Below are 20,832 nucleotides of genomic sequence, written 5' to 3' on the forward strand. Positions count from 1 at the left end.
AACGAAATTCCTATGACTGCTCTACCACCGACCACGAACAATATGACAAAAATAACAGACGTCGGCGTTCACCGCACGATCCCGCTCAATTAACACCGCGCCGGACAACACCGGGCCCGCCGGAGCCCGCACTGTCGCGGAACAATACAACAGCGCGCAACTCCGCGGCGCGCCGATCAGCTACAGCAGCTAGCATCTTCTAGTACAAGATATTCCAAAATTATCATAAGACCTTTAAAATTCTATAATTATAAACGTCGAATAAAAATAGATAACGATGAAGTGTTAGACAGGTTTTAATTTTCTAAAATACATATTAATGCTTTAAAAATATAATTTACGTAATATTCAAATTATAGGAACGTCTATTTTATAACGGTCTCGTCGTCCCGTCAGTACATCTCAACGCTGACGACAGACCCACACTAAATATCTTTTGTAATGGCTTTCTCAAGTTCAGCGTGAGTCACTCTGTAATTTAGTGGCAGAAACTATGCAAACGGCTCCAACGACCATTTGTACCGGGAACCAAACGACATCATCTACTGACTGTAGTTGATTGGTCATATAGGATGAGTTGTGGAGTTGGCAGAGCCAATTTTTGGCATCATTAACTTACATATCGGTACAGTATGTTTATTCAACTAAGTACACCATAATCATACTGAGTAACTATAACTATTGGCAAGTCTTTGCCACACAGCTGTAAAATTTGAAGATTATAATATAAATGTGTTACGGTATTATTGAATCGTACGAATGAAGAACTTTAAAAAGAGATTGTATATGTAACGTAAGGGCCAGCGACAGCGTATCGATAATTATAGTATGAGTAATGAGTATAGTCATTCGCGTAACGGTTATACACCGGGGCAGTAGCTGCCTTGCAGTAGACTCGCATGCCAGCTCGCATTTTTCAACCACGCCATTAGGTGGTTCACTGTAGTATGTGGGTGGAGGTGAGACGCGCAGTGGGTGGGGTTCTATTCAAGTGTACTCGCACGTCAAACGCACTATACTTAGAATTACAGCACATTGTGTCCACAAGCGGAGCGTTGTGTGTGTATTCTTAGAGACAAGCGTCACAGTTTAGGTGGTCGGGCCCAAATTATGGCATATCTTAGAATAAATATTGTACCGATAGAGTGTTGACGTCAGACGGACGATGTGGATAAACAACGACCTCCCCCGAGACGGACCACGCGCCTCCCACCACTCAATTACAGTTAGCGTTTCGCTCCACCATCAATATACATCGACGACCCAGTGTAGAGCTCGTAAATCTACATTATCGCCAAACCAGCAATGTATTACGTAAAATACGACTCCGTAGTTCAGTTATATTGCATTAGTGGAGAGGTCTCAAGTCCCTAACAACTCGGACACGAATTCGAGTTAACGTTACAACAAAGTTGTTACATACAGCGTGTCGAGGCATTGTAAACTCTATATCGTTGGGCGTAGGTGCAGAGTAAGTGCAGGATAAGTTTTGCAATTAGAATGTATTTACCTGCGATGTTTGCACAGGGCGTAGTGTGAATCGTTCGGGCGCAAATAGCAAAGGAATTTCTCCTGAGACGGACAAAGAGCTCGCCTAATGACAGCCGTCGCCGCCTCGACTATCCACGACGTACGGCAATGTCGTATGTCGCTATACTATCTATCTTCTAAACTTAGGAACTCAAAGCTCTTTCCAAGATCATGTTGACGTATTAGTCTACATTCCGCGGATGTTTGTGGAAGATTCTTACCGCGCAACTGACATGCAGCAACTGTTAAATAAATTGAAAGAATAGTTCGTGTGGTACAGCGTCGTTAATAATGTTGATCATGTGAAAATTTTACTATCCTATTAAATTCATGATCTATTGTGAGGATTAAATACATGAAAGAGTCTACGTTTGAATTTAAATTATTACCTACCTACTACGTATACATAAAATATACATCATTATAATAAAATACTTAAGTGTGAGTTCAAGAACGAATAATATTATTATGTCGTAACATGTAGGCGACTATACATTATACATGTTATATTGTTTACATGTTAGTAATTATGTAGGTAAACATATACATACAGCAACAAACAAACCCAAGTAAGATGTCACAGCTGCAGCCAAGACACAAATCCTTTGAGGAGATTACGGCTCGGGTCGACGACAGGCGCCCGGGCGGCGCAGGGGCCACGACGTGATGACATTGACCACGTCCGCGCTGGATGTGAGCAGCGCGGTGGACACGCTCTGTACACAAAACGAGTATTCCGATTTACTAAATATCAAATAAGGTCCAGTGCGAATTACTCGTATTATTGACGTCTCTGCCACTAATACTTTCATTATAATTCTTTAATACTTTTATGTGGTAAATATATAACAAAATATTAATTGTAACAACAGTGAAATTATATGAACCTCATTGAAATCAATTATTTGTCCGATAAAATAAATGATGATGCACGAAAGTAATGACATATATTTATTTATTTATTTATTTATTAGCACTGCCACATTGTACATATAATAACAGTTACACATAGTTACACTAGTTTTAAACAATAATTACTGATATGTACAACAAGTACGGCGTACATAACATTCGCCACAGCACTCAGCGAGTAGCATATTTTTATGGGGCCTCAATACGGTACACATAATATTAATAATAATGAACAATTTTTTAAACTACAGATACAATATAAAAAACAAAAACAAAAACTGAACTTCTATGACAAAAAAATAAAAAATAATATGAGATAAACCATGTAATTGTGAGGGTTATGAAAGTAATTCGTAAATCTTGCGTTTAAAGATCGGGTAAGAGTCATGGAACACGTCTAATTCCTTACAATTATTATATTTAGCTAAGCAATATAATATGAGCAACTAGCGAGCACCGACCGACACCACTTACCGACAATTAATCAACACGTAACATTAACCCACAGAGCCGCTGTCTCCACACCGGCACAATACGCGTTTACAGTACGCTGAAGGGCGGCGGCGACGCGATGCTCGCGCTGTTTCATTAGTTTAATCTTGTAATATATTATACATGGTCACGACACCAGATTCATCGCAATTTTAAGCTCAATCACAAAACATTACTTAATATAGCACAAATATTTTAGAAATATTAAAGATTATTTCCCTCTCATACTCGCTATTGCAACTTCTGTACGAATTGGCACAGATTTTTATGTTACCGAGTAGTGAAGCTCGATGAGTCGTGGAGAGTGCAGTATGATACAACTAAAGAGTACTCCTATTTCGCCTTTACGTGACATCGGGAGACTGTATTGCTACATATTAAACGAAATATAGTTGTTGAGTACGATATATTTGACTTTTCTATCAAGGTTGTCTTTTAATATATTATATTTAAAAATCAATATTTTTTTATTATACCCGCACCCAATCAGGTCACACGATGTGTAGCGATCGAATAGATTAGACGAGGAGCGGCAATCATCTCGAGAGCCTGCCGAGGAAACGTGACGACGCAGTACTCACTACACACCCACAAGTAGGTACGTTCTCCCAGATACAAGAGTAACATATCGGTCACTCACTATTCATTCCTCGGGAAAATGATTAAATGAAGAACGTAAAGAATGATAAGGCGAATGTTAACTAGGCCATACTATTTAAAATTTATAGATATGAAAGCAAAATATTGCTCATACACACAGTATGTATTGGGCCTTTAAGGAACTGTAAACATTTTTTTTTTAGTAATTAGTATAATAGGTTTCTAATATTATGTTATGTAGCTCTCGCTAAGAATTTAATTAAAAAATAATGAAAGCGATATAAAAATTATTCCCAGAGTCCCGACCATGACTCATGCGAGGGAAACTGCTAACGCAATCCATACTCCGCAGCCTGGCGGATGCTTGTCTCAGTAAAAACATGCTGCAGTATATCGGCGCGTCATGAGTTCTCAATTAGCAACGTTCGCGGTGTATCCTGTAGGGGCGGGAGCTGTGACGTCACCCGTCGACGCCGCGGCTCCACTGGCACGACGCCAAACAGAGCTCGAAGGCTCTGAACTACTTCCCATTAGTAGGCCGCTGAGTATCGTCCGACTGGCTCATTAACTCTAAATACATGTGGATTTAGTACTTTGATCACTGCCAAATGTTTGCTTTATCTACTGTACAAATGTTGATAGAATTACTGCATGCATAGTCTACCACCTACGTAAAAGTATATAAGTATAGGTATTGCGGAAACCCTGAAAGTGTCTCCCTATAGCCTCACTATCTTAGAATGGTTAGCGAAACATCCGTAAACCTCCAGAATTGCGGCTCCGAAAAGGAGCATAATATAATCGCTGAACTTGAGGAGAGTCCCCGGGCTACTGACTAGTTTGCGTGCATCTTTTCTGAAATATTCTATCAAATTGTTTGCAATAATTTCGATTGCTCGTTCCGTTAAATTGAGTACAGTTTTATTCGATGGCATATACAGTATCTTTACTTTCGTCTAGTTGGATGTTTGATACTGAAAGCCACTTACCTACATCATTTTATTATGCGTTATCAAGTTAGAGATTTCGCTAAGTTTAATAAAAAATATCACCTCAATGATATTTGATTCACTTTAGCAAATTTAAATGTGTCTGAGTTTGTGCACGAAGCTTGTGGATGGATGCGATACAGTGTGGAACATAGTTCGAAGTATTGTGAGACGCGGTTCTCCCACGTGCGTCTGTATCCGATACATTTAGGGTGCGCGTGATAGGAGCGGATTTATCGTCGTGCGGATATCTGTCGGATACATCGCGCCGCTCGTAAAGCGCGAGCGGTCCTCCCACGCCGCACACCTCCTCGCCCGCCGTGCCACTGCTCTCCTGAAGCTTTTGTATCGCATATCCAGTCATATATAACTGGACCGAGACACATCAGAAACTGTTCGGAGGATAAACGCAATTATACAAAAAGAGTGGAAACGAGGACGTGGCGCAGACGCTCATGTAAATCTATCTTCCAACACAAAATAGACCGACGCGACGTTGCAACGCTCTCTTAGACTGTGTCGGCCGGCAGGAGTACCACTTTATTAAGAACAGGTCAAAACAGAGCTAAGTGTGGCATTGATAACAGAACTGAAATCAAATGTTAGTTCCATCGCGCCGGCTAGATGAAAACTCGTAAACAAAGTTATTCACGCCTACCTGTCAAGTGTGAATCCCTCCTTGTTTATATCAAGCTTAAGTCTTATTAATGTGTGCACTCTCATCATCCGCCTCGGCCTCGACTTCGCGTCGACTTTGCAGTGGGCGGCGTGCCTACGTGGGGCGCGGGGGTGCAGTGTGCGGCGCGAAGGACGCGGGGCGCAAAGCGCGGAGGACTCGCTCGGTAATGAAGATTGATCGCATTCGCACTCCACTACACGCTAACTGATAAAAATGGTAATAGCACTCTAAACTTAGAAAAAGTAGTAGACAAACCAGGTTTTTTTTTTATTTTCCACGATATACGAGTATAATATCCGCACTCTACATCGACAATGGGCTAGAAACTCATTTAAGGCTTTAGAACTTTACAATATTACATTGGGGTGACGTTATGTGGTAGAGTCACACTGTGCGTTATTGTGTCTGACTGTATAAAGACATTCAATAGTATTGCACAATAACTATATACCCCAGACATATTATAGGTAAAAGATATTCAAAGCTTTTTATCGTAGGCACCAAAGACGAAGTACTTTAATACATAAAATGCACAGCACAGAAACAATGTACATAGAACCCATCAATTTTATTAGTATTGGTCTATACCAATACTAATAAAATTGATGGGTTCTATGTAATCTCTATAGATTGGAGAATATAATTTATTGTTACAGGTCCTAACCTGAACTCTGACAACTCCATTTGCTCTCGGCTCATCAACCCCTACGCCATAAAGACGAGCAAATATAATAAATTTATCTGTTGTCGACATTCCGAATTCCCTATATAATGTAGGATATGTCGGAGATAGTGGGTGTTCATTGCTACAAGGCGTTTATCATGTTTACGTTATACAAAAGAACCTTGCTGGATTATCTATCTATCGCTTTCTTCTCAATTTCAAAGTGAAAAACAAAGCTGATGGACTTAAAAGATGATTGGAGAGTATTTCATTTGGTATGATGTAGACTTCACGTCTAGATGGTAGTATAATATTATTCTAAATTAATTTCAATAATTTGTTACATCTTTTATCGTTAGATATATGTACAACCAGTTCTGTAAACTACAATTAAAGAATTATGTCTAAAGAGGGTCAATGTGTTCATACCTTATATGAAACTCAATACAACTATTATCTTTAAGGAGTCGCCGACATGATCTAGTTGTCTCGCGCGGGTCGATTCTCCCTCTCGCGTCTTGTTGAAATAGTTTATTTATTATCCGGCGAGTTCGTGTATCCGCACATCTATTACTTTGTTCCACGTAACACGCCCCATTGGGCTCACGCACCGAAACTCATAATAAAACTATCTATTCACCGCGTTGACCCAGAAAATGTTACTCAATAAAATTGGCTGTCCATAGAGTTGTAACAACATCCTGTAATCATGTTACAAATACATCCTGGGCTTCACATGTTTCAATTTTAATATTACCTAAGGAAGTTTAGGTTTAATGCAGAGTAATTGTTGCTCTACCGTCTGCATAAAGCTGAGTACGTTGGGAATTGACGCCGCGCCGTAAGTTTGCCAAGTGTTGTCTCGCGCGATAAATCCGTCGTCATCCGTCATTTAAAATTGTCGCCTCTTTTTTTGGCAAATATTTCTTGAACTCATCCCTTGTGTCACAGAATACGGTTAAGATGTATTGAATTCTTACTGACTACAAGCTCTACCACATTTCTTCGGAAGGACTTCAATCGCTTCACATAAAATAACAAACCATATTATGATGGTAGCAGTTAGTGAAATCGTAAATTCAATGTAATTTAGTAAATTTTCGATTCGCCACGTAGTGAGTTAAGCACAATGTTTACTGGAGTCGTGCGGCTCGCGAGGAAATGTGATATTTATATTAATAGCCGATGTTAATAAACCAAAATCGTGTACGTGTTAATTGCTGGTTACGTAATGTGACGGGTTAGCAGGTTCGGAGCCACGCGTGTGCAAGGCAACGTGACGTTATCAAGCCAGTATGACGTCTCTTCAATGAGTACCACGGCTGTATATTCCTTGATTACTACAGTCTTTTCTCCTTAGTCTCCCTCACAGGCGTCAGATTCGTGACGTGTATGTCATAACGGGTCAGCATGAACTTCAAAAATATTTTGCGCGTAACCCATGTTACGAATAAAGTAATAGCGTCCCATTTTTTTATGTTGTTAATGCTATGCAACCACGCATGTGAGGTCCTGAGTTTGTCCTTCAAGCATAGGGACAATTTGTAAATTTTGGTATTTTGAATAAAGGCTTATCATGATTTTCGTACTCACATTATAATTCAACAATATAAGCTCTGTGAAGCGTGATGGCATTAGTTACACCATTGGCTGCCTACCAGGAGACAGTGGCAAAGGCGTATAATTTTAATCTAATGAACAAAATATGATTTTCTCTTGAAGGGGAAACTGTTAAATCACAGTACACATTGGACATTAATGTTTGAGTGTGAATTAATGTAATCTCAGAGCAACTACGGGCAATAAGCTCGTGCTTATATATACTAGTTATAATAACGCATGAGACGGTAGTGGCCTGCAAACAATGACCCTTTGTTTTTGTTTCGCGAAGAAAATGTAATCTTTACCACTATAACCCGGAATCAATGGAGGCGACTGAACGGCCATGTTTGGTTCATTGATTTTAAGACATGGCGTTGAGCCGGACAGATGGTACACATTGGGCGGGCGCATCCCTAACACTGTACATTACGCACGACAGTACTAAGTAAAACTTCACGGTAGCCATCTTCGGCGCACTAGGGACGGCTACGGGTTCTTCTAGCAGAAGGTGTCTAGTCCCAGCACTCATACACAGTCTCGTTTTGGCGGCGGCCTCATGGGACGCCGGCACTGAAGGACGGCTGCGACGTGAAAAATAGCATGAGGCCAGCAGGAGGTATCAACGCGTCCCCAGTTGCCTCTTGATACTCTTCTTCCGCGAGAAGACCACCTCGCGGAATGGGCCTTCGTACCCCAGGACCTCCGGCTATTGATTGTGGATGCCACCACAGCCAGCAGCGAGATGTCTTCTACGACGAGTGCAACGAAAACTTCAACGTATGTTAAATGAAGCATGATATTTACTTGACTTGATTTTGTAAACGTGTATTTATGCAAAGAACTCAAACAAATATATTTTTTTCTTGTTTAGACGAATGTGACACCCTACCCTATATTGTTATTTTTAATTATAAAATAGTTTGAAACACGCCAGGACTACCGACATTTTTGTACTCTCCGCGTCGCGACGGCATCACGGAGTCACCCGCGCAACCCTCAATTATTCACTTACGCGAGGATTGTTTAAGACATTTGGCTCGCGCTCCCCTTCCCTGAGCCACCCCGCGCCCCCGCGCAGTCCCTCCGCGCACCTGAGTCGCCTACCCGGGGCCCGTGCAACTCGGCATGAAATTAAAACGTCCAAAGTATGGAAATGAAGGTGTGACGCAGCAAAAGCGAGCGGTCGGCGCCAGTGTGCGTGCTCTGTATTCTCTACCTATAGCCGCTAGCAACAAGAGACCAGCGAGCCGCGCCAAGAATGTTCTGCTTCGGTCAAAGGAACGCGGGAGAACTGTACGCAATGGAATTAGTTTAATATGTTTACGTAGCAAGAAGTTAGTACAAAGACGCCAAAGCATTAACTAATTGCACCAAGCCAAGAAATTAAAGAGTAAATTACTTTCAACAAACATAAAGTGAGTAAGTATAGTTTTTTTTTAAGTTTCACAAATATCTAATTAATAGGGTTTTTCTTAAACGACCTGTTCGTTTGAATAGGTACTACCTTTATATCTATTTCTGAAGTAAAACAGCAGTGGGCAAGCATGGCTGTATTTAAACAACATGCTGGTGTCGTCATCCATTTTATTCAAAATTATTAGACTAGGACGTAGTAGATACAATTAATTATAGGTAGATAATAGGTATCAAGCTGGTTACCGCCGCGCCGCACCGTGTGTAGCGACTAGCGAGGGACGCATATCTTTCAGTTTAGTGTGTCGTGTAGCCGCAAGCCAACCGACAGGTATAATTTTCTAAATGAGCTACTTTATGATACGACGGAGTAATAAAGTAAAGGATGGCGGCGTGGAGTGCGGAGGATGGAGGACGGAGGCTCGTAGAATGGGACGATATGTCAATACACGGTTTATTGGTTACCTCCCGGGGAGTCTTTCGGGAGTCCTCTGCCGCCCGCACTTACTTTTCACTGTACTCTTGTGTCTATCAAGAGATACGTATAAAAACATGGGTTATACTCTCCAATGTAACCGCTTAAACATAAATTATAATGATACATACATTATAATATATTCTTACTTACTAGCTTTTTCTCGCAATAAGATCCGTTCTTACATCTCTTTTATTTCTATCCATGCCTTTTTAGCACATGCGTCTATAAATAGGAGTTATTTGCAAATAATATACGGTATTCTAAACAAAACCTTGTGCACAAGCGCGACACTAAGCTGCGAATACCGGCCGCGGCGCAAATTCAAGCGGAGCCGGTGCGCTGCGAACGTATTTTATTTTTAAACCCTTTAAAAAGTTTGCGTTGCGTGCGGGACTGGGACCAGAAAAGTAATGGCCGCTTGCGTTTCTATCTGGCTTTTATAACTGTAATTTAACATTTTTGTTGTAACATGTAACGTGTTTGTTGTTATGTAAATAATTTGTGAGTGCACTTTCGTGTCGCATCGTTCACCGACAGCGCGTTGTTGCCGTGCCGCCCTGCGCCGCGCTGCCACTACCCCGCACCGCATCGCGCCGCCTTCATGTTTGAACTCCATTTGACAATTTATGAAAAATACCGCCACGCCTGTATACCCGAGAAGGCGGGTTGGGGTGCATCGAATACCTACCCGAACTGTAAGTACGCCGCGGTATTTTCAACTTATAATTTAATAAGGGAGAACTTCGCGGAAACGCAGTTCATGGTAGGTAAAAAATGTATTTGTTCGACCGATAGACGGTCAAACCCAAAAACTTATCAGCTTCGCATCTCAAATTCATTGCTATAAAACAAAATATAAGAAGACAAATATTATTTTCTTTTAACAAACCTAACACTTCGTGATAAAAAAACGTAGATATTAGGGTAAAAACTCCAAGCTCAATAAGAGAAGGATGATGGTAGCTATCAGCACGCGACGTCTCGCTCTGTAAAGAGTAAAAACGTGGCATCCCTAGTTAATAGCTATTACGTGGCGCGAAGTGAGTAGTGAGTGTCGAGGGCGGAGGGTGGCGGCGCGGCGGGACCGGTCGTGCGTCACAACACGTCGGAACGAATCACTGCGACAACTCTTCAAAGCACATCGATGGTGGGAGACTTTATACAACATCAAATTGTATTATGTAGGCATCTTACTCCATAACAATTGCCCATATTTGATACACGGTTAAAACGCTCACCAAAATGGTGTGTTTTTTACGCGTCGCAATAAGAGATCAGCCGAGTAGAACTATTACAGCTTTTCGGCATAATTCTGCCGACTATTGACAACGTCGTCCTTTTGTTTACATTACGCTACAGCAGCGATGCTACTTACAGCTTTGAATTAGATAATACAATACTTACTACAATGTAAGTATATAGAACCGCATCACCGTCTTGTCGTGGCTCTCTAAGATAAAATAAAATAAAAATAAAAAAGCCTTTATTTCCACTACTCAACTTTACATTTAAAATTTAATCTTATACCTAGAAAGTTTTGTGACTTAATTTAATTAATTAGTAGTAGTCGCCTCTGCGGCGTAGGCCTCCCCTAGTTGCCTCCACACCTCTCTTACGCGTGCCTGTTGCATCCAGTTGCCTCCACATCTTTGATCAAAGGTATCCCTCCATCTTATCTTCGGTCTTCCTTTTTTCCTTTTGTTTTCCCTTGGTATCCACTCCGTTATGCGCTTTGCCCATCTATTATTTTCTAAGCGACATATGTGCCCAGCCTAGTTCCATTTTAGTGTTCTGAAGAACTCTCTCTCTCTAAGATATTAGACGGATAATGGGTCTGAGTCATAGTTTTGTATGTATGTTATTTTGGAATTTAAGAGCCATAGAAATAAATCAACGAGCTATAAGTTAAAACCAGCAACCAACAGCTTCAGTGCCTAATTACGGAGCTGACTTAATCGTAGTGTTTCATTATCGCACATTATTTAAATGTCAGGCTCAGTTTATCTGAAATGTGCGCGTAATTTAATTGATGTTGTTCATTACGAACCCGCACTCAAACACACTCACACGCGCGCACCCGCGACGAACCCATCGCATTTTTAACCACTCACCATGTTGTTTTATATACCATACTGCGCTAATAATAATATGTGATACACTTAATTAACTACGGGCCACCGCCCAATCAAAAAAAAATGGTGCGTGAAATCGTGGTGGACTAAGACCAAGAACCCCCTAATAGTAAAGGACACCCAAGCCTAGTACATTCTATTGATACATTACCAGGGCCTGTATAATATTTATGAATCAGGCAGGTTTCATCAAGATTTATTCAAATGTATAGGTCCTTCTCAGAATAAATACTTATTGCACCTATAGTAACATACACTTTTTGTTTATTAAAAAAATGTAATTACTAACCTTTCATCCGAGTGGCAATAAAAAATTACAAAATTACTCTAAAATACTTAATTCTCATTTGAAAGTGCCATTACCCGCGGCTGTAACAAAGGTCAGGAAATTTCGTCGCGGTAACGGTTATTGCGAGAGATAATTGTGTTCACATTTTATGGACCGACAAAACCTTAGCAAGCGCTTTATTATGGAAGTTTGCTTCAAGTTTACAGCCGTAAAGCCGTTAATGTAAGCAACATTAACGCGGCGATCAGTACTGACTGGCGAATGTGGCGCGTCCGCCGAGCCCCAAACGATAGCTCGCTCGAATCAAACGCTACACACGCTACTGTGCACACACGCGGTTAACTTCACTCGATCATCAGCATTTTTCGTTGTCCGACATTTAGGTTTATGCCCTACATAACCAACGTAATAGATTTCTATGCACACTTATAGCTCCGATATCAGAATACCTGCCGTGTTACATTTGTTTGTTTCAAGATATTAATTCCGAATATTCTTGTATTCTTTACCACATTCCGAGTCTAATTTTAGACATTCTATCTTAACATAGCCATCGCTGCTCTAGCGATAAATATGCGTCAGCTTTTTATGAGTTGTTGAAATACTAGTGCAGCGCAAGCATCAAGCTTCTTATCGGAAGGTAATCTAGCGCCAAGGCAATAAGTGCGCGTCAATGTTAATGCAGCGAAGCGACGCCGTAGCGAAGTGACGTTTAAGATCGGAACAGGCCGATGTGACGGACAGGCGGCCGCGAGCAGCCGCGGCCAGCCACCGCGTACAGTCTATAGTGTAGCGAGTCGGGCGGTAATTGTGCACCGTGACGTAATAAGCGGGCCCGCAGCGGAGCCGGTCCAGATGACGTACGCACGCCGGCGGCGACCGACGCCGTGTCCTAATTGACAAGTCATCGTTCGACAAAATCAGTTGGTCGTGTTGCGGCGCAACAAAACAAACGCTATGACACACCACCCCTGTGCCAGCTAACACACCTCACACTCAAAGTTCTATTGGAACTTTGGTGCCATAAAACAAATATTGTATATTGGATTTGACAAACTAAAGGCGATTCTAAAAATTACTTTAGTAGATTCGCCGATAAAACTACATTCTTGTCTTTATTCCTGCTAGCACTGTGATAAAAACCATCCATGAATAATAGACAATGTCAAAATGACCCTGTATAATTTGTACTTTTATAATAGGTACTTATTATGATACAAAATGTTAACCGAAACTCGGAACAAGTTTTGTAAAAAACAAACTAAAGTACAAAAAGATATATGATTTTGGTCATAAAATTCTACAGGCGTTTCGTACGCTCTTTACATTGAGTCTTCATCTTATTTACAGCAATTTTACTACAAATGTCAAATAAAATTATCATAACAGTGGTGTTTTTTATACTAGATGCTATAGTTTATTCGTTTCTTCAAACGTCGAAGCTTCGTTTCTAATTTGCGGAATAGAATGTCGCCACCGTGCACCGCGACCGATCAGCCGTGAAGCGTTGCTGACGCCTGACGCCTGACGCACGCACACTTGCGACTCGCGACTTACATAAAAACACCACTGAAGGAGAACATGCGCGTACATAATGAGCCGAGTGCGGAGGTACGGGCCGATTCGTAATGGGCTCTTCAGAGCCGTGCCTGCCCACGAGGCTACTTTCGTCTCACTGATAATGTTGTAACATAAAACTGGAATGCGGTATTTACTTTAACGCTTCAGCCATCGTTTAAACTCCTCCGATCTGTTTGAGCTCCGCTCCGCACTCCGCGGCTGGTTTATGTCGGATTCTACGTTTGGATTTTTGTTATACGTTTTCTTTGTTGCAGTTTTCTTGTGAAAAATATTTTTCTAATAGCAAAGTTAATGTCATTACAATAATCTTGTTCTAAAGAGTAAGAAAACGTTCCTTTTTCCATAAGTTTATGGCAAGATGAAATGAGACACGAGATGATTTTTGGTCTGATTTATTTCATGTATAAATGGTTCTTATATACTAATCGGGTACGTTGCGTACATGTCTTATCGCTTATCTAAGTCTACGTGATATTATGTGCGATGTGGTCGCTACATCCCCCCTTTTTTTAAAAAAATAAAGAATATTCCCACCGTAAAATATTTTTAGCTTAATACGTACTCAGTAACCTTAACCTTGCCAATAATAATGCTGACGTTGTTGTGTCGACGCCTGGGTCGATGCACTAGGTTATTCGTTGCATTTGTGCTGACTATTTCCCGCAATTATTTCACTCTTCTGTCTGGGGCCTTGAGTATTCCATAGAGGAGAAGGATACCCAATGTAATCACAATTTGTCCTATTGCGATATCTCTCGTCCACCGTGGCTCTTCCGAGATAAGACTTCTTAGTTGGTCGGCTTCATTCTGGTTGAGGCAACTGTCGGAGTTATAGACGACCTGGTCTTTGGAGCTTTGGTTGCCCATTGTTATTCCAGAGATAAATGATGGTATTTAATAATACAGTGAGTATTTATATGAACAGATTACTTGAGTCAGCGAATGCCGATTCTATAAGTTGCACGGCATTTGATTAATGCCTTGTAGGCGATAACAATATTATCCTGGCTAATCATGAAAATAATGTTGTCTTATAGCTCAATTATAATAATAATAAAAAATATTGCCCGATGTAACTAACATGAATAGGTGCTAACCTAAATATGCTTAATACTAAATTTATCCTTTAAGCTAATATATTAGGAATCTTTGTCAGGTGAAGGCCTCCTCCAAGAATTGCCATATTTCTCTATCCTGCGCTATATGCTGCCTTCATGGACCTGCGACTTTTTTGATGTCATCTACCAATGCGCTTAAGTGTTCCTCCGTGGCGCTTGCCCGGTGGCTCCTTCCACGATGATTTCTTATGTTTACGCGAATGTTAGATATTGAAATAAAACTATTTATCGGATTTTTTGGCAGAGTTTATGTCATGATTTTCTCTAGACGTTTCAAAGATTTTGCAGACTCTATAGTCACGATAAAAATAAAAAAAATATATACATTTTGTATGATTACAAAACGTAGGTAGATTCGTGCCTTTCCATGTTATTACTCTTACTTATTACAGTTATAATATTCCTTAATATATGGTGCACAGACGTAATTATAAACATGATTATTTTTTGTTATTGAGAAATCGCTAACTAGGTGTTCAAATAAAAAGAAATGGGCACAAATAAAAAATCTAGTTCAAATACAAATGAAGTAATGTTGAAACATTAACATTTAACGATTGTGTTTGCGTTGAACTCGACCGACCGATTACATTAACAATGGGAACAATAAACCGGCGCCATTGTAATCAATCGGTTTAGTGAATAGTGACATTAGTGAGCCGGCCAGCAACAGCCAACAACATCACGGCGACCAGCGGCTACCGGCCGACCGCGCCGCGCCCGCCGCCTCCCTCCTCTCTATTGACACAGAGCACCAAATGTTACGGAAAAATTTATGCTTAGCCCAATAGTGTTCTTCTAGGTTCTTTTTTGTACATTATTCTTTACTAGGTGTTGCTCGCGACGTCACCCTTTTTGCTACTACAAAAATTCCCCTTAATCACTATAAAGAGCCATAGCCTCACCTTTACGACGCCAGCATGATCTACTTAGAAATCAAATTAAAATTCAAATATTTCCTACCGAAGAAAATTTCCCAAATCATTTCAAATGCGGGTTTGTGTGTCTACGAACTTAGACAAAATTGCATGTGCCTTTGGTTTTAAGGTTTATAGCACGGTATAAAGGAGATAGAGATGCAATCGCAATAACTGGCCACTGGTTATTGACCTTATCCCCATCTCACGATGAGACTGAGCAAGTCTGTAGGCGTGTAGGAGGCGAATACCAACACCGTGCAAATTGTTTGTGTTTGAAGCAATAAAGTCACACAACAGTTGAGTAAATATTTGAGGAGTTAGCAAAATGTTTTATCGATTGAGTCCTACGCATATAGCAGTAAGGATAAAGAAGCGGCGGAACTAAAAGCCGATGTTAGTGCCACTTTGCCTGCTCAAACATTGCATCGGCTTGTTTAACTTGGAGTGTAGATAACGCAGTTAGTGTGCGCTCTGCCTATCTATCGTAACGGTCCCCCTACCTCGGCCCGCCGCCGCGCCGCGCGCAAACTCCTCTACCTTTCACGGGCGCCGCACTGAAACACTGCGCTTGCCGTCAGTTAAATTGCTGAGGCGCTGCATAACTCGTCTAAAAACCACTGACATTCGGAGAAAAGAGAATGTCGTCTAAACTCAATCTAGGTACACACGAATGAAACGACAATAAACATTAGCGGATGACACATTTTCCCGCCGAGGATCAAACCCGCCACCGCCCGACCAGTCCGCTCGTCGCTCGCCGCGTCCTAGTGGCTGTCGTGTACTCGTTTTGCATCCCGCACACTCGGGAGATCTCCTTCGCTGCAGTTACATTAACGGAAGACAACCGAACGACCTCTGCAGAATTAACTAAACTATTTCAAGTTTGCATTTAATTATTTTTGCAAATCTCTCAGGCATGCTGTACGTACTAATTTCTAACTGCAAGTTTCTGTCTGTATATGATATAATTGAAGTAAGTTTTCGTATCTTAGGTTATTATAAAGTCTCTCCGTCACTAGTTCAAAAACAACGGGCCGATTCATCGACAGAGTAGTGCGTACTTCGGTCGCTCCGTAATATTGTAAGCTAGCATTGTGATAGGTGGCACGACTTCTTTGGTTCACGCGTTTAGCGAAATAACCGAAGCCTGAAAGCGTAATACTTAAACTCCCCATCTTCAACGCATATTACTTTTTCAACATCGCACACTCCATCATGTATTGTGTAAGTATGGGTGTTTAGATAGACCTCGGTAATACCGACAATTATTTATATCCGAATTGTTATAATCCACTACATCCCTTGCTACTGTATTGAACAGTAATTACTTTATCGATCAAGAGTTGAATCTGGAGAGAAGAGAAGAGGAATGTAAAATGAGTGTACCAGGTATACCTAATCTAACATTATGTTATCAATGTTGATGGCTTCACATCGAATGAGCCGTGAGCTATTCGTTCGTTTGCTGACGTTATGCTATAAAAATGACAGAAAGATTAATGATAATTTTATTAAGCCCGTCAATATACCATTCGTGAAATGTGAAGGTTCTGCACAAAATATGTACCATGAACCATCGTGCGAGCGGTGCTTTCTTTACTCTAGTCTCCAAGCAATATAGTCGTATAGTGTCATTATGAAATGACGAAAATTTATTAAAAAAACTCTTATTGGAGACTAGAGAAACGTTATGCAAAACATTCAAGAACTTAAACTAAGACTCTAGTATGAGCAGGTAGCGCAATGACTGATATTATAAAGTTACGTTATTTGTGTAGAATAGCCGGTTCAAAAAAGAATTTGGATGAATTATAATATACCACATTCAGTCCAGGCGGTGTCGTTGAATTAAAGCATTAAAAATAAAATAAATAAAATAAAATGCTTTATTCATCACGTAGGCGAACATAGTTGCACTTATGATAAGTCAAGGTACATGAGAATATTTAATTATTACATACATACATAACATCACGCATTTTATCCCCGAAGGGGTATGCAGAGGCGCAACTAGGGCACCCACTTTTCGCCAAGTATGTTCCGTCCCATGATGTGATAGGGGGCGAGCCTATCACCATATCGGGCACAAATTCCAGACTCCGGGCTGATACTGAGCAGAAAAACCCAAATATCACTTTGCCCGACCCGGGATTCGAACCCAGGACCTCAGAGCGCTATTGTACCGGACGTGCAATACAACTACGCCACCGAGGCATTATTAATTAAATTAGCTTATATAAACAAACACAATTTATATTGAAAATAAAATAAATGAAAAATATACTTCGTAAACAAAGAAGCCAGCTCGGGCTGGCAGGGAAGAAGGGAAGTTTGTTCGTATGTCAGCATGTACAGCGAGAAGCGAGACTCAGGAGATACGTCGCTTGGATCCTTTTCACCTTGAGGGGAGTTAAGAACCTCCAAACGCATATTACAAAATTTTAGTTCTATCGCAATGTAGGTGTTTGTGTGAATCTTTAAGTATGTTCACGTAGAGACAGTACTCGGGGGACGGCAGGTGAGGGTTGTTAGATTTGAACACGTAAGTCGTTAGGAATGCTCGCTCCGGCTACGGCCCTGGCGGGGACGTATTGAGCTGCATTTGGGAACGTTTTTACATCCGTGAATGCCATATTAGTCCGTCCTCGCCCGGAGGGACGTATTCAAGCAGCATTTCTATAAACGCCGTCAGAGCCGGCGGGGCCTCGCCCACTTCCCGCATTTTTTGCCCGCCGGTGCCCTGCCGCGCCGCACCGGGCGGACTCAACCTCGATTTTTTCGCTCTCCACCGTCTGAGACGTCCGAGCAAATGTAAAAAGCAACGATTGATTTCGATGCATATTGAACGAGGCCGATGGAAAGCGGACAAAAAGACGAGGTTCCGTCGGCGTGTTTGCACAATCGCGCCGACATTGGAGGTTTTTGTTGCGGCTGTGCGTGGGGCTGAGGCGGAGTGGGGGGCGGGGGGTTGCGAGAGGAGCGGACGATGGATGGCGGCGATTAGTCAGGCTCTCGGCGACGTGACGCCTGTGTGTACGTGGCGTGACGCGTGACGGGAATATCCTGAGTCCGCATCTCCGTGCACAGGGACGAAACGAGGAACGCAATGCCGCGCCACACCCGATGCAAATTAACTAACGCCACTTGAATTGCTTTCGAACAGTCACATAATACTCCATTGCTTATTTTTGCCTTAAAGCATTGATATTTGTCTTGAATCGTGGATGGAAATTATGTTATTCACGCAAGGAATACTTCCCTAAACAACTAACAATTTATGATTGGTATACAAATGTATTAAGAATAACTATAATTCCATCAAAATATTCTATTAGATGGATAATTTAATAAGGATTTTTCTGGTATTATTATTATCGGTTGCAATAAAATGATGTGGACTTTAGGAGGAGATGCATAGAATCAACAATCTTAGTGGCATTTTCATCATGAAATTAACAAATAATATCCATATTATAATTACCTGTGCAAGTAGTAAGTTCTGCCCCGTAGTGTCACGAACGACGTATTAATGTATTGTGTACAGGACCGCACGGATCAACTCCCTGCAAAACGCCCGACCTGTCTGAGTATAGCTCTGTGCTGCATCTCGCAAACATTACAGTCCACAATGCCGTCACAGACCTTTGCCCACACAGCCGTGCAGGGGCCGAGCGGTGCGGGTACAGGGCGCACAACATAACTTTAGTGTGTTTTGCTTATGTAACTGTGTATGTAATTGAATTTTAAATCTAATAACTCGCCTGCAAATCAGTTTGCTTATTCAGTGGTGCAATAAAACCCTATTTTTGTATCACGCACGTACCATTGTACTGCTTATTTCATCCGAAAAACAAATAAAGGCCTTAAGCCGTAGCTCCTGCTCATAGGAGGTTGATCGAGAAAACTAATCTAGAAAATACATACATTTTATATCGCTATCATTATAATATCGGACACTTCTACCGTGAGTGCTTTACCAGACGCAATTCATACGAAATGCCTCGTTTCCGCCGCTCCGAGCCGTGTCGTGCCCGCGGCGTGCACGTGGCGGTGTGTGAGGACGCAGCTCGAAGCGCGGCCGCCTCCGCTTCCGTTCGATTCATCATCGCCGCGGGAGCTCGGATTACAGAGCGCGACGCAGGCTCTCCTCTAGACTCCCCTGATTAATTAGACAATGTGTCTAAGCCCCGGCCGCCGCAGCGTACTGCCGACCCCGCGAACCGTTCCTGACAGCGCAATTATAACCGTCCCGCCGTCTCCGAACACCACTCTAATGCTTTGTGTCAATTTGACGCTTGTTATCGTTATTATCTATTCGACTGTAACCTGCTTCGAATAAAATAACAAATAATAATAATAATAAGAAACATTCTATTGTGTAGCTTTCATGAAGTTATGCTAACATGTCCGTGTGGAAGTAAGTAACCTAAGCGCTCGTAATGTGTAAAAGAAATATACACGAGTAGGTTTTAGTATGTATTGTGCAGTGTGTTTGTTCGTACCTGGTAGCACGCCAGCCGAGTGTCGAGCGCCGGCGTAACTACTGCTGTATCAGTAACGATAACGGACCATCACCGCGGCAGTAGCTACTATCTTGTTTAACGCAAGGAAGAGTCGCAATAAAAAAAAAATATAACGAATACAGTACCGGCTTTAGTGGAAGCCGGCGGCCGGCCCGTCGGGGACCACAAACCCTCTGGGCGCTACGGTTTCTAGGCCAGCGGAAAAATAGCTTCTTTAACATTCATTATATTATATACTAACATAAAAACATAATCATATTATTAACAGATATTTAAATATAAGGGCTGTAACAATATTTATACATTCGAAATCTCCAAAATAATGAACACGTGTTTTAGTAAGTAATTGCTTATTCAAACAGATTTTAGTTGGCTACATATTATAATACGTAAGGTGCATCGCAGGCAAGCATTCCTAATAATGTCAATACGAAATACATAAAAAGACACTGATTTCTCGTTTTTTAAGTTACCGCAAGATGCTGAAAAACAGGCCATTAATAAAAATTATCTATAGTAAATGGAATTTCTTATTAAGTACTTACTTAATTATAATAAGGTATCCATTTGACGTGTGTCTGGTGCAACAAGTTGACAATCTCAGTTCGTCGGCGCCTCAGAACAAGAACAAGCAGTCGGCGCGGTGCGGCGTCTAATACATTCGCATCTATTCCCCTCTCACTTGCACGATGTCGTTGTCTGTACTCACACCACGTGTCTGCTGTCTACAGTAGCTGTGAGCCCATTAACATACAGCAGTTATACACTCCAAAACGGATCCTTTACTACCAGATTTGGGACCTCAAGTAGCGCCGGTGGCCTTCGTTAGGGTCTGTGTTATGCGCTAGATGGCAGTAGTTTTCTCCGTCTACATAATGTGTATTTAAATACGGGCGATATAAATTATGAT

At 41.4% G+C, this 20,832-nt stretch overlaps 1 long non-coding RNA gene across 1 annotated transcript in view; it reads right to left on the reverse strand.

The window, feature by feature from the left end:
* LOC119189135 overlaps positions 1-20,556 on the reverse strand; it is a 55,974-nt gene extending 35,418 nt beyond the window's left edge. Inside the window, exons 1-2 of the long non-coding RNA XR_005112269.1 lie at positions 20,468-20,556; positions 2,082-2,246 (exon numbers count right to left, since the gene is read on the reverse strand). This is a non-coding gene — a long non-coding RNA (uncharacterized LOC119189135). The remainder of the gene's footprint in view (positions 1-2,081; positions 2,247-20,467) is intronic.
* Positions 20,557-20,832: the final 276 nt, after the last annotated feature.

Source organism: Manduca sexta, chromosome 13, assembly GCF_014839805.1.
Source record: "Manduca sexta isolate Smith_Timp_Sample1 chromosome 13, JHU_Msex_v1.0, whole genome shotgun sequence".
NCBI lineage: Eukaryota > Metazoa > Arthropoda > Insecta > Lepidoptera > Sphingidae > Manduca > Manduca sexta.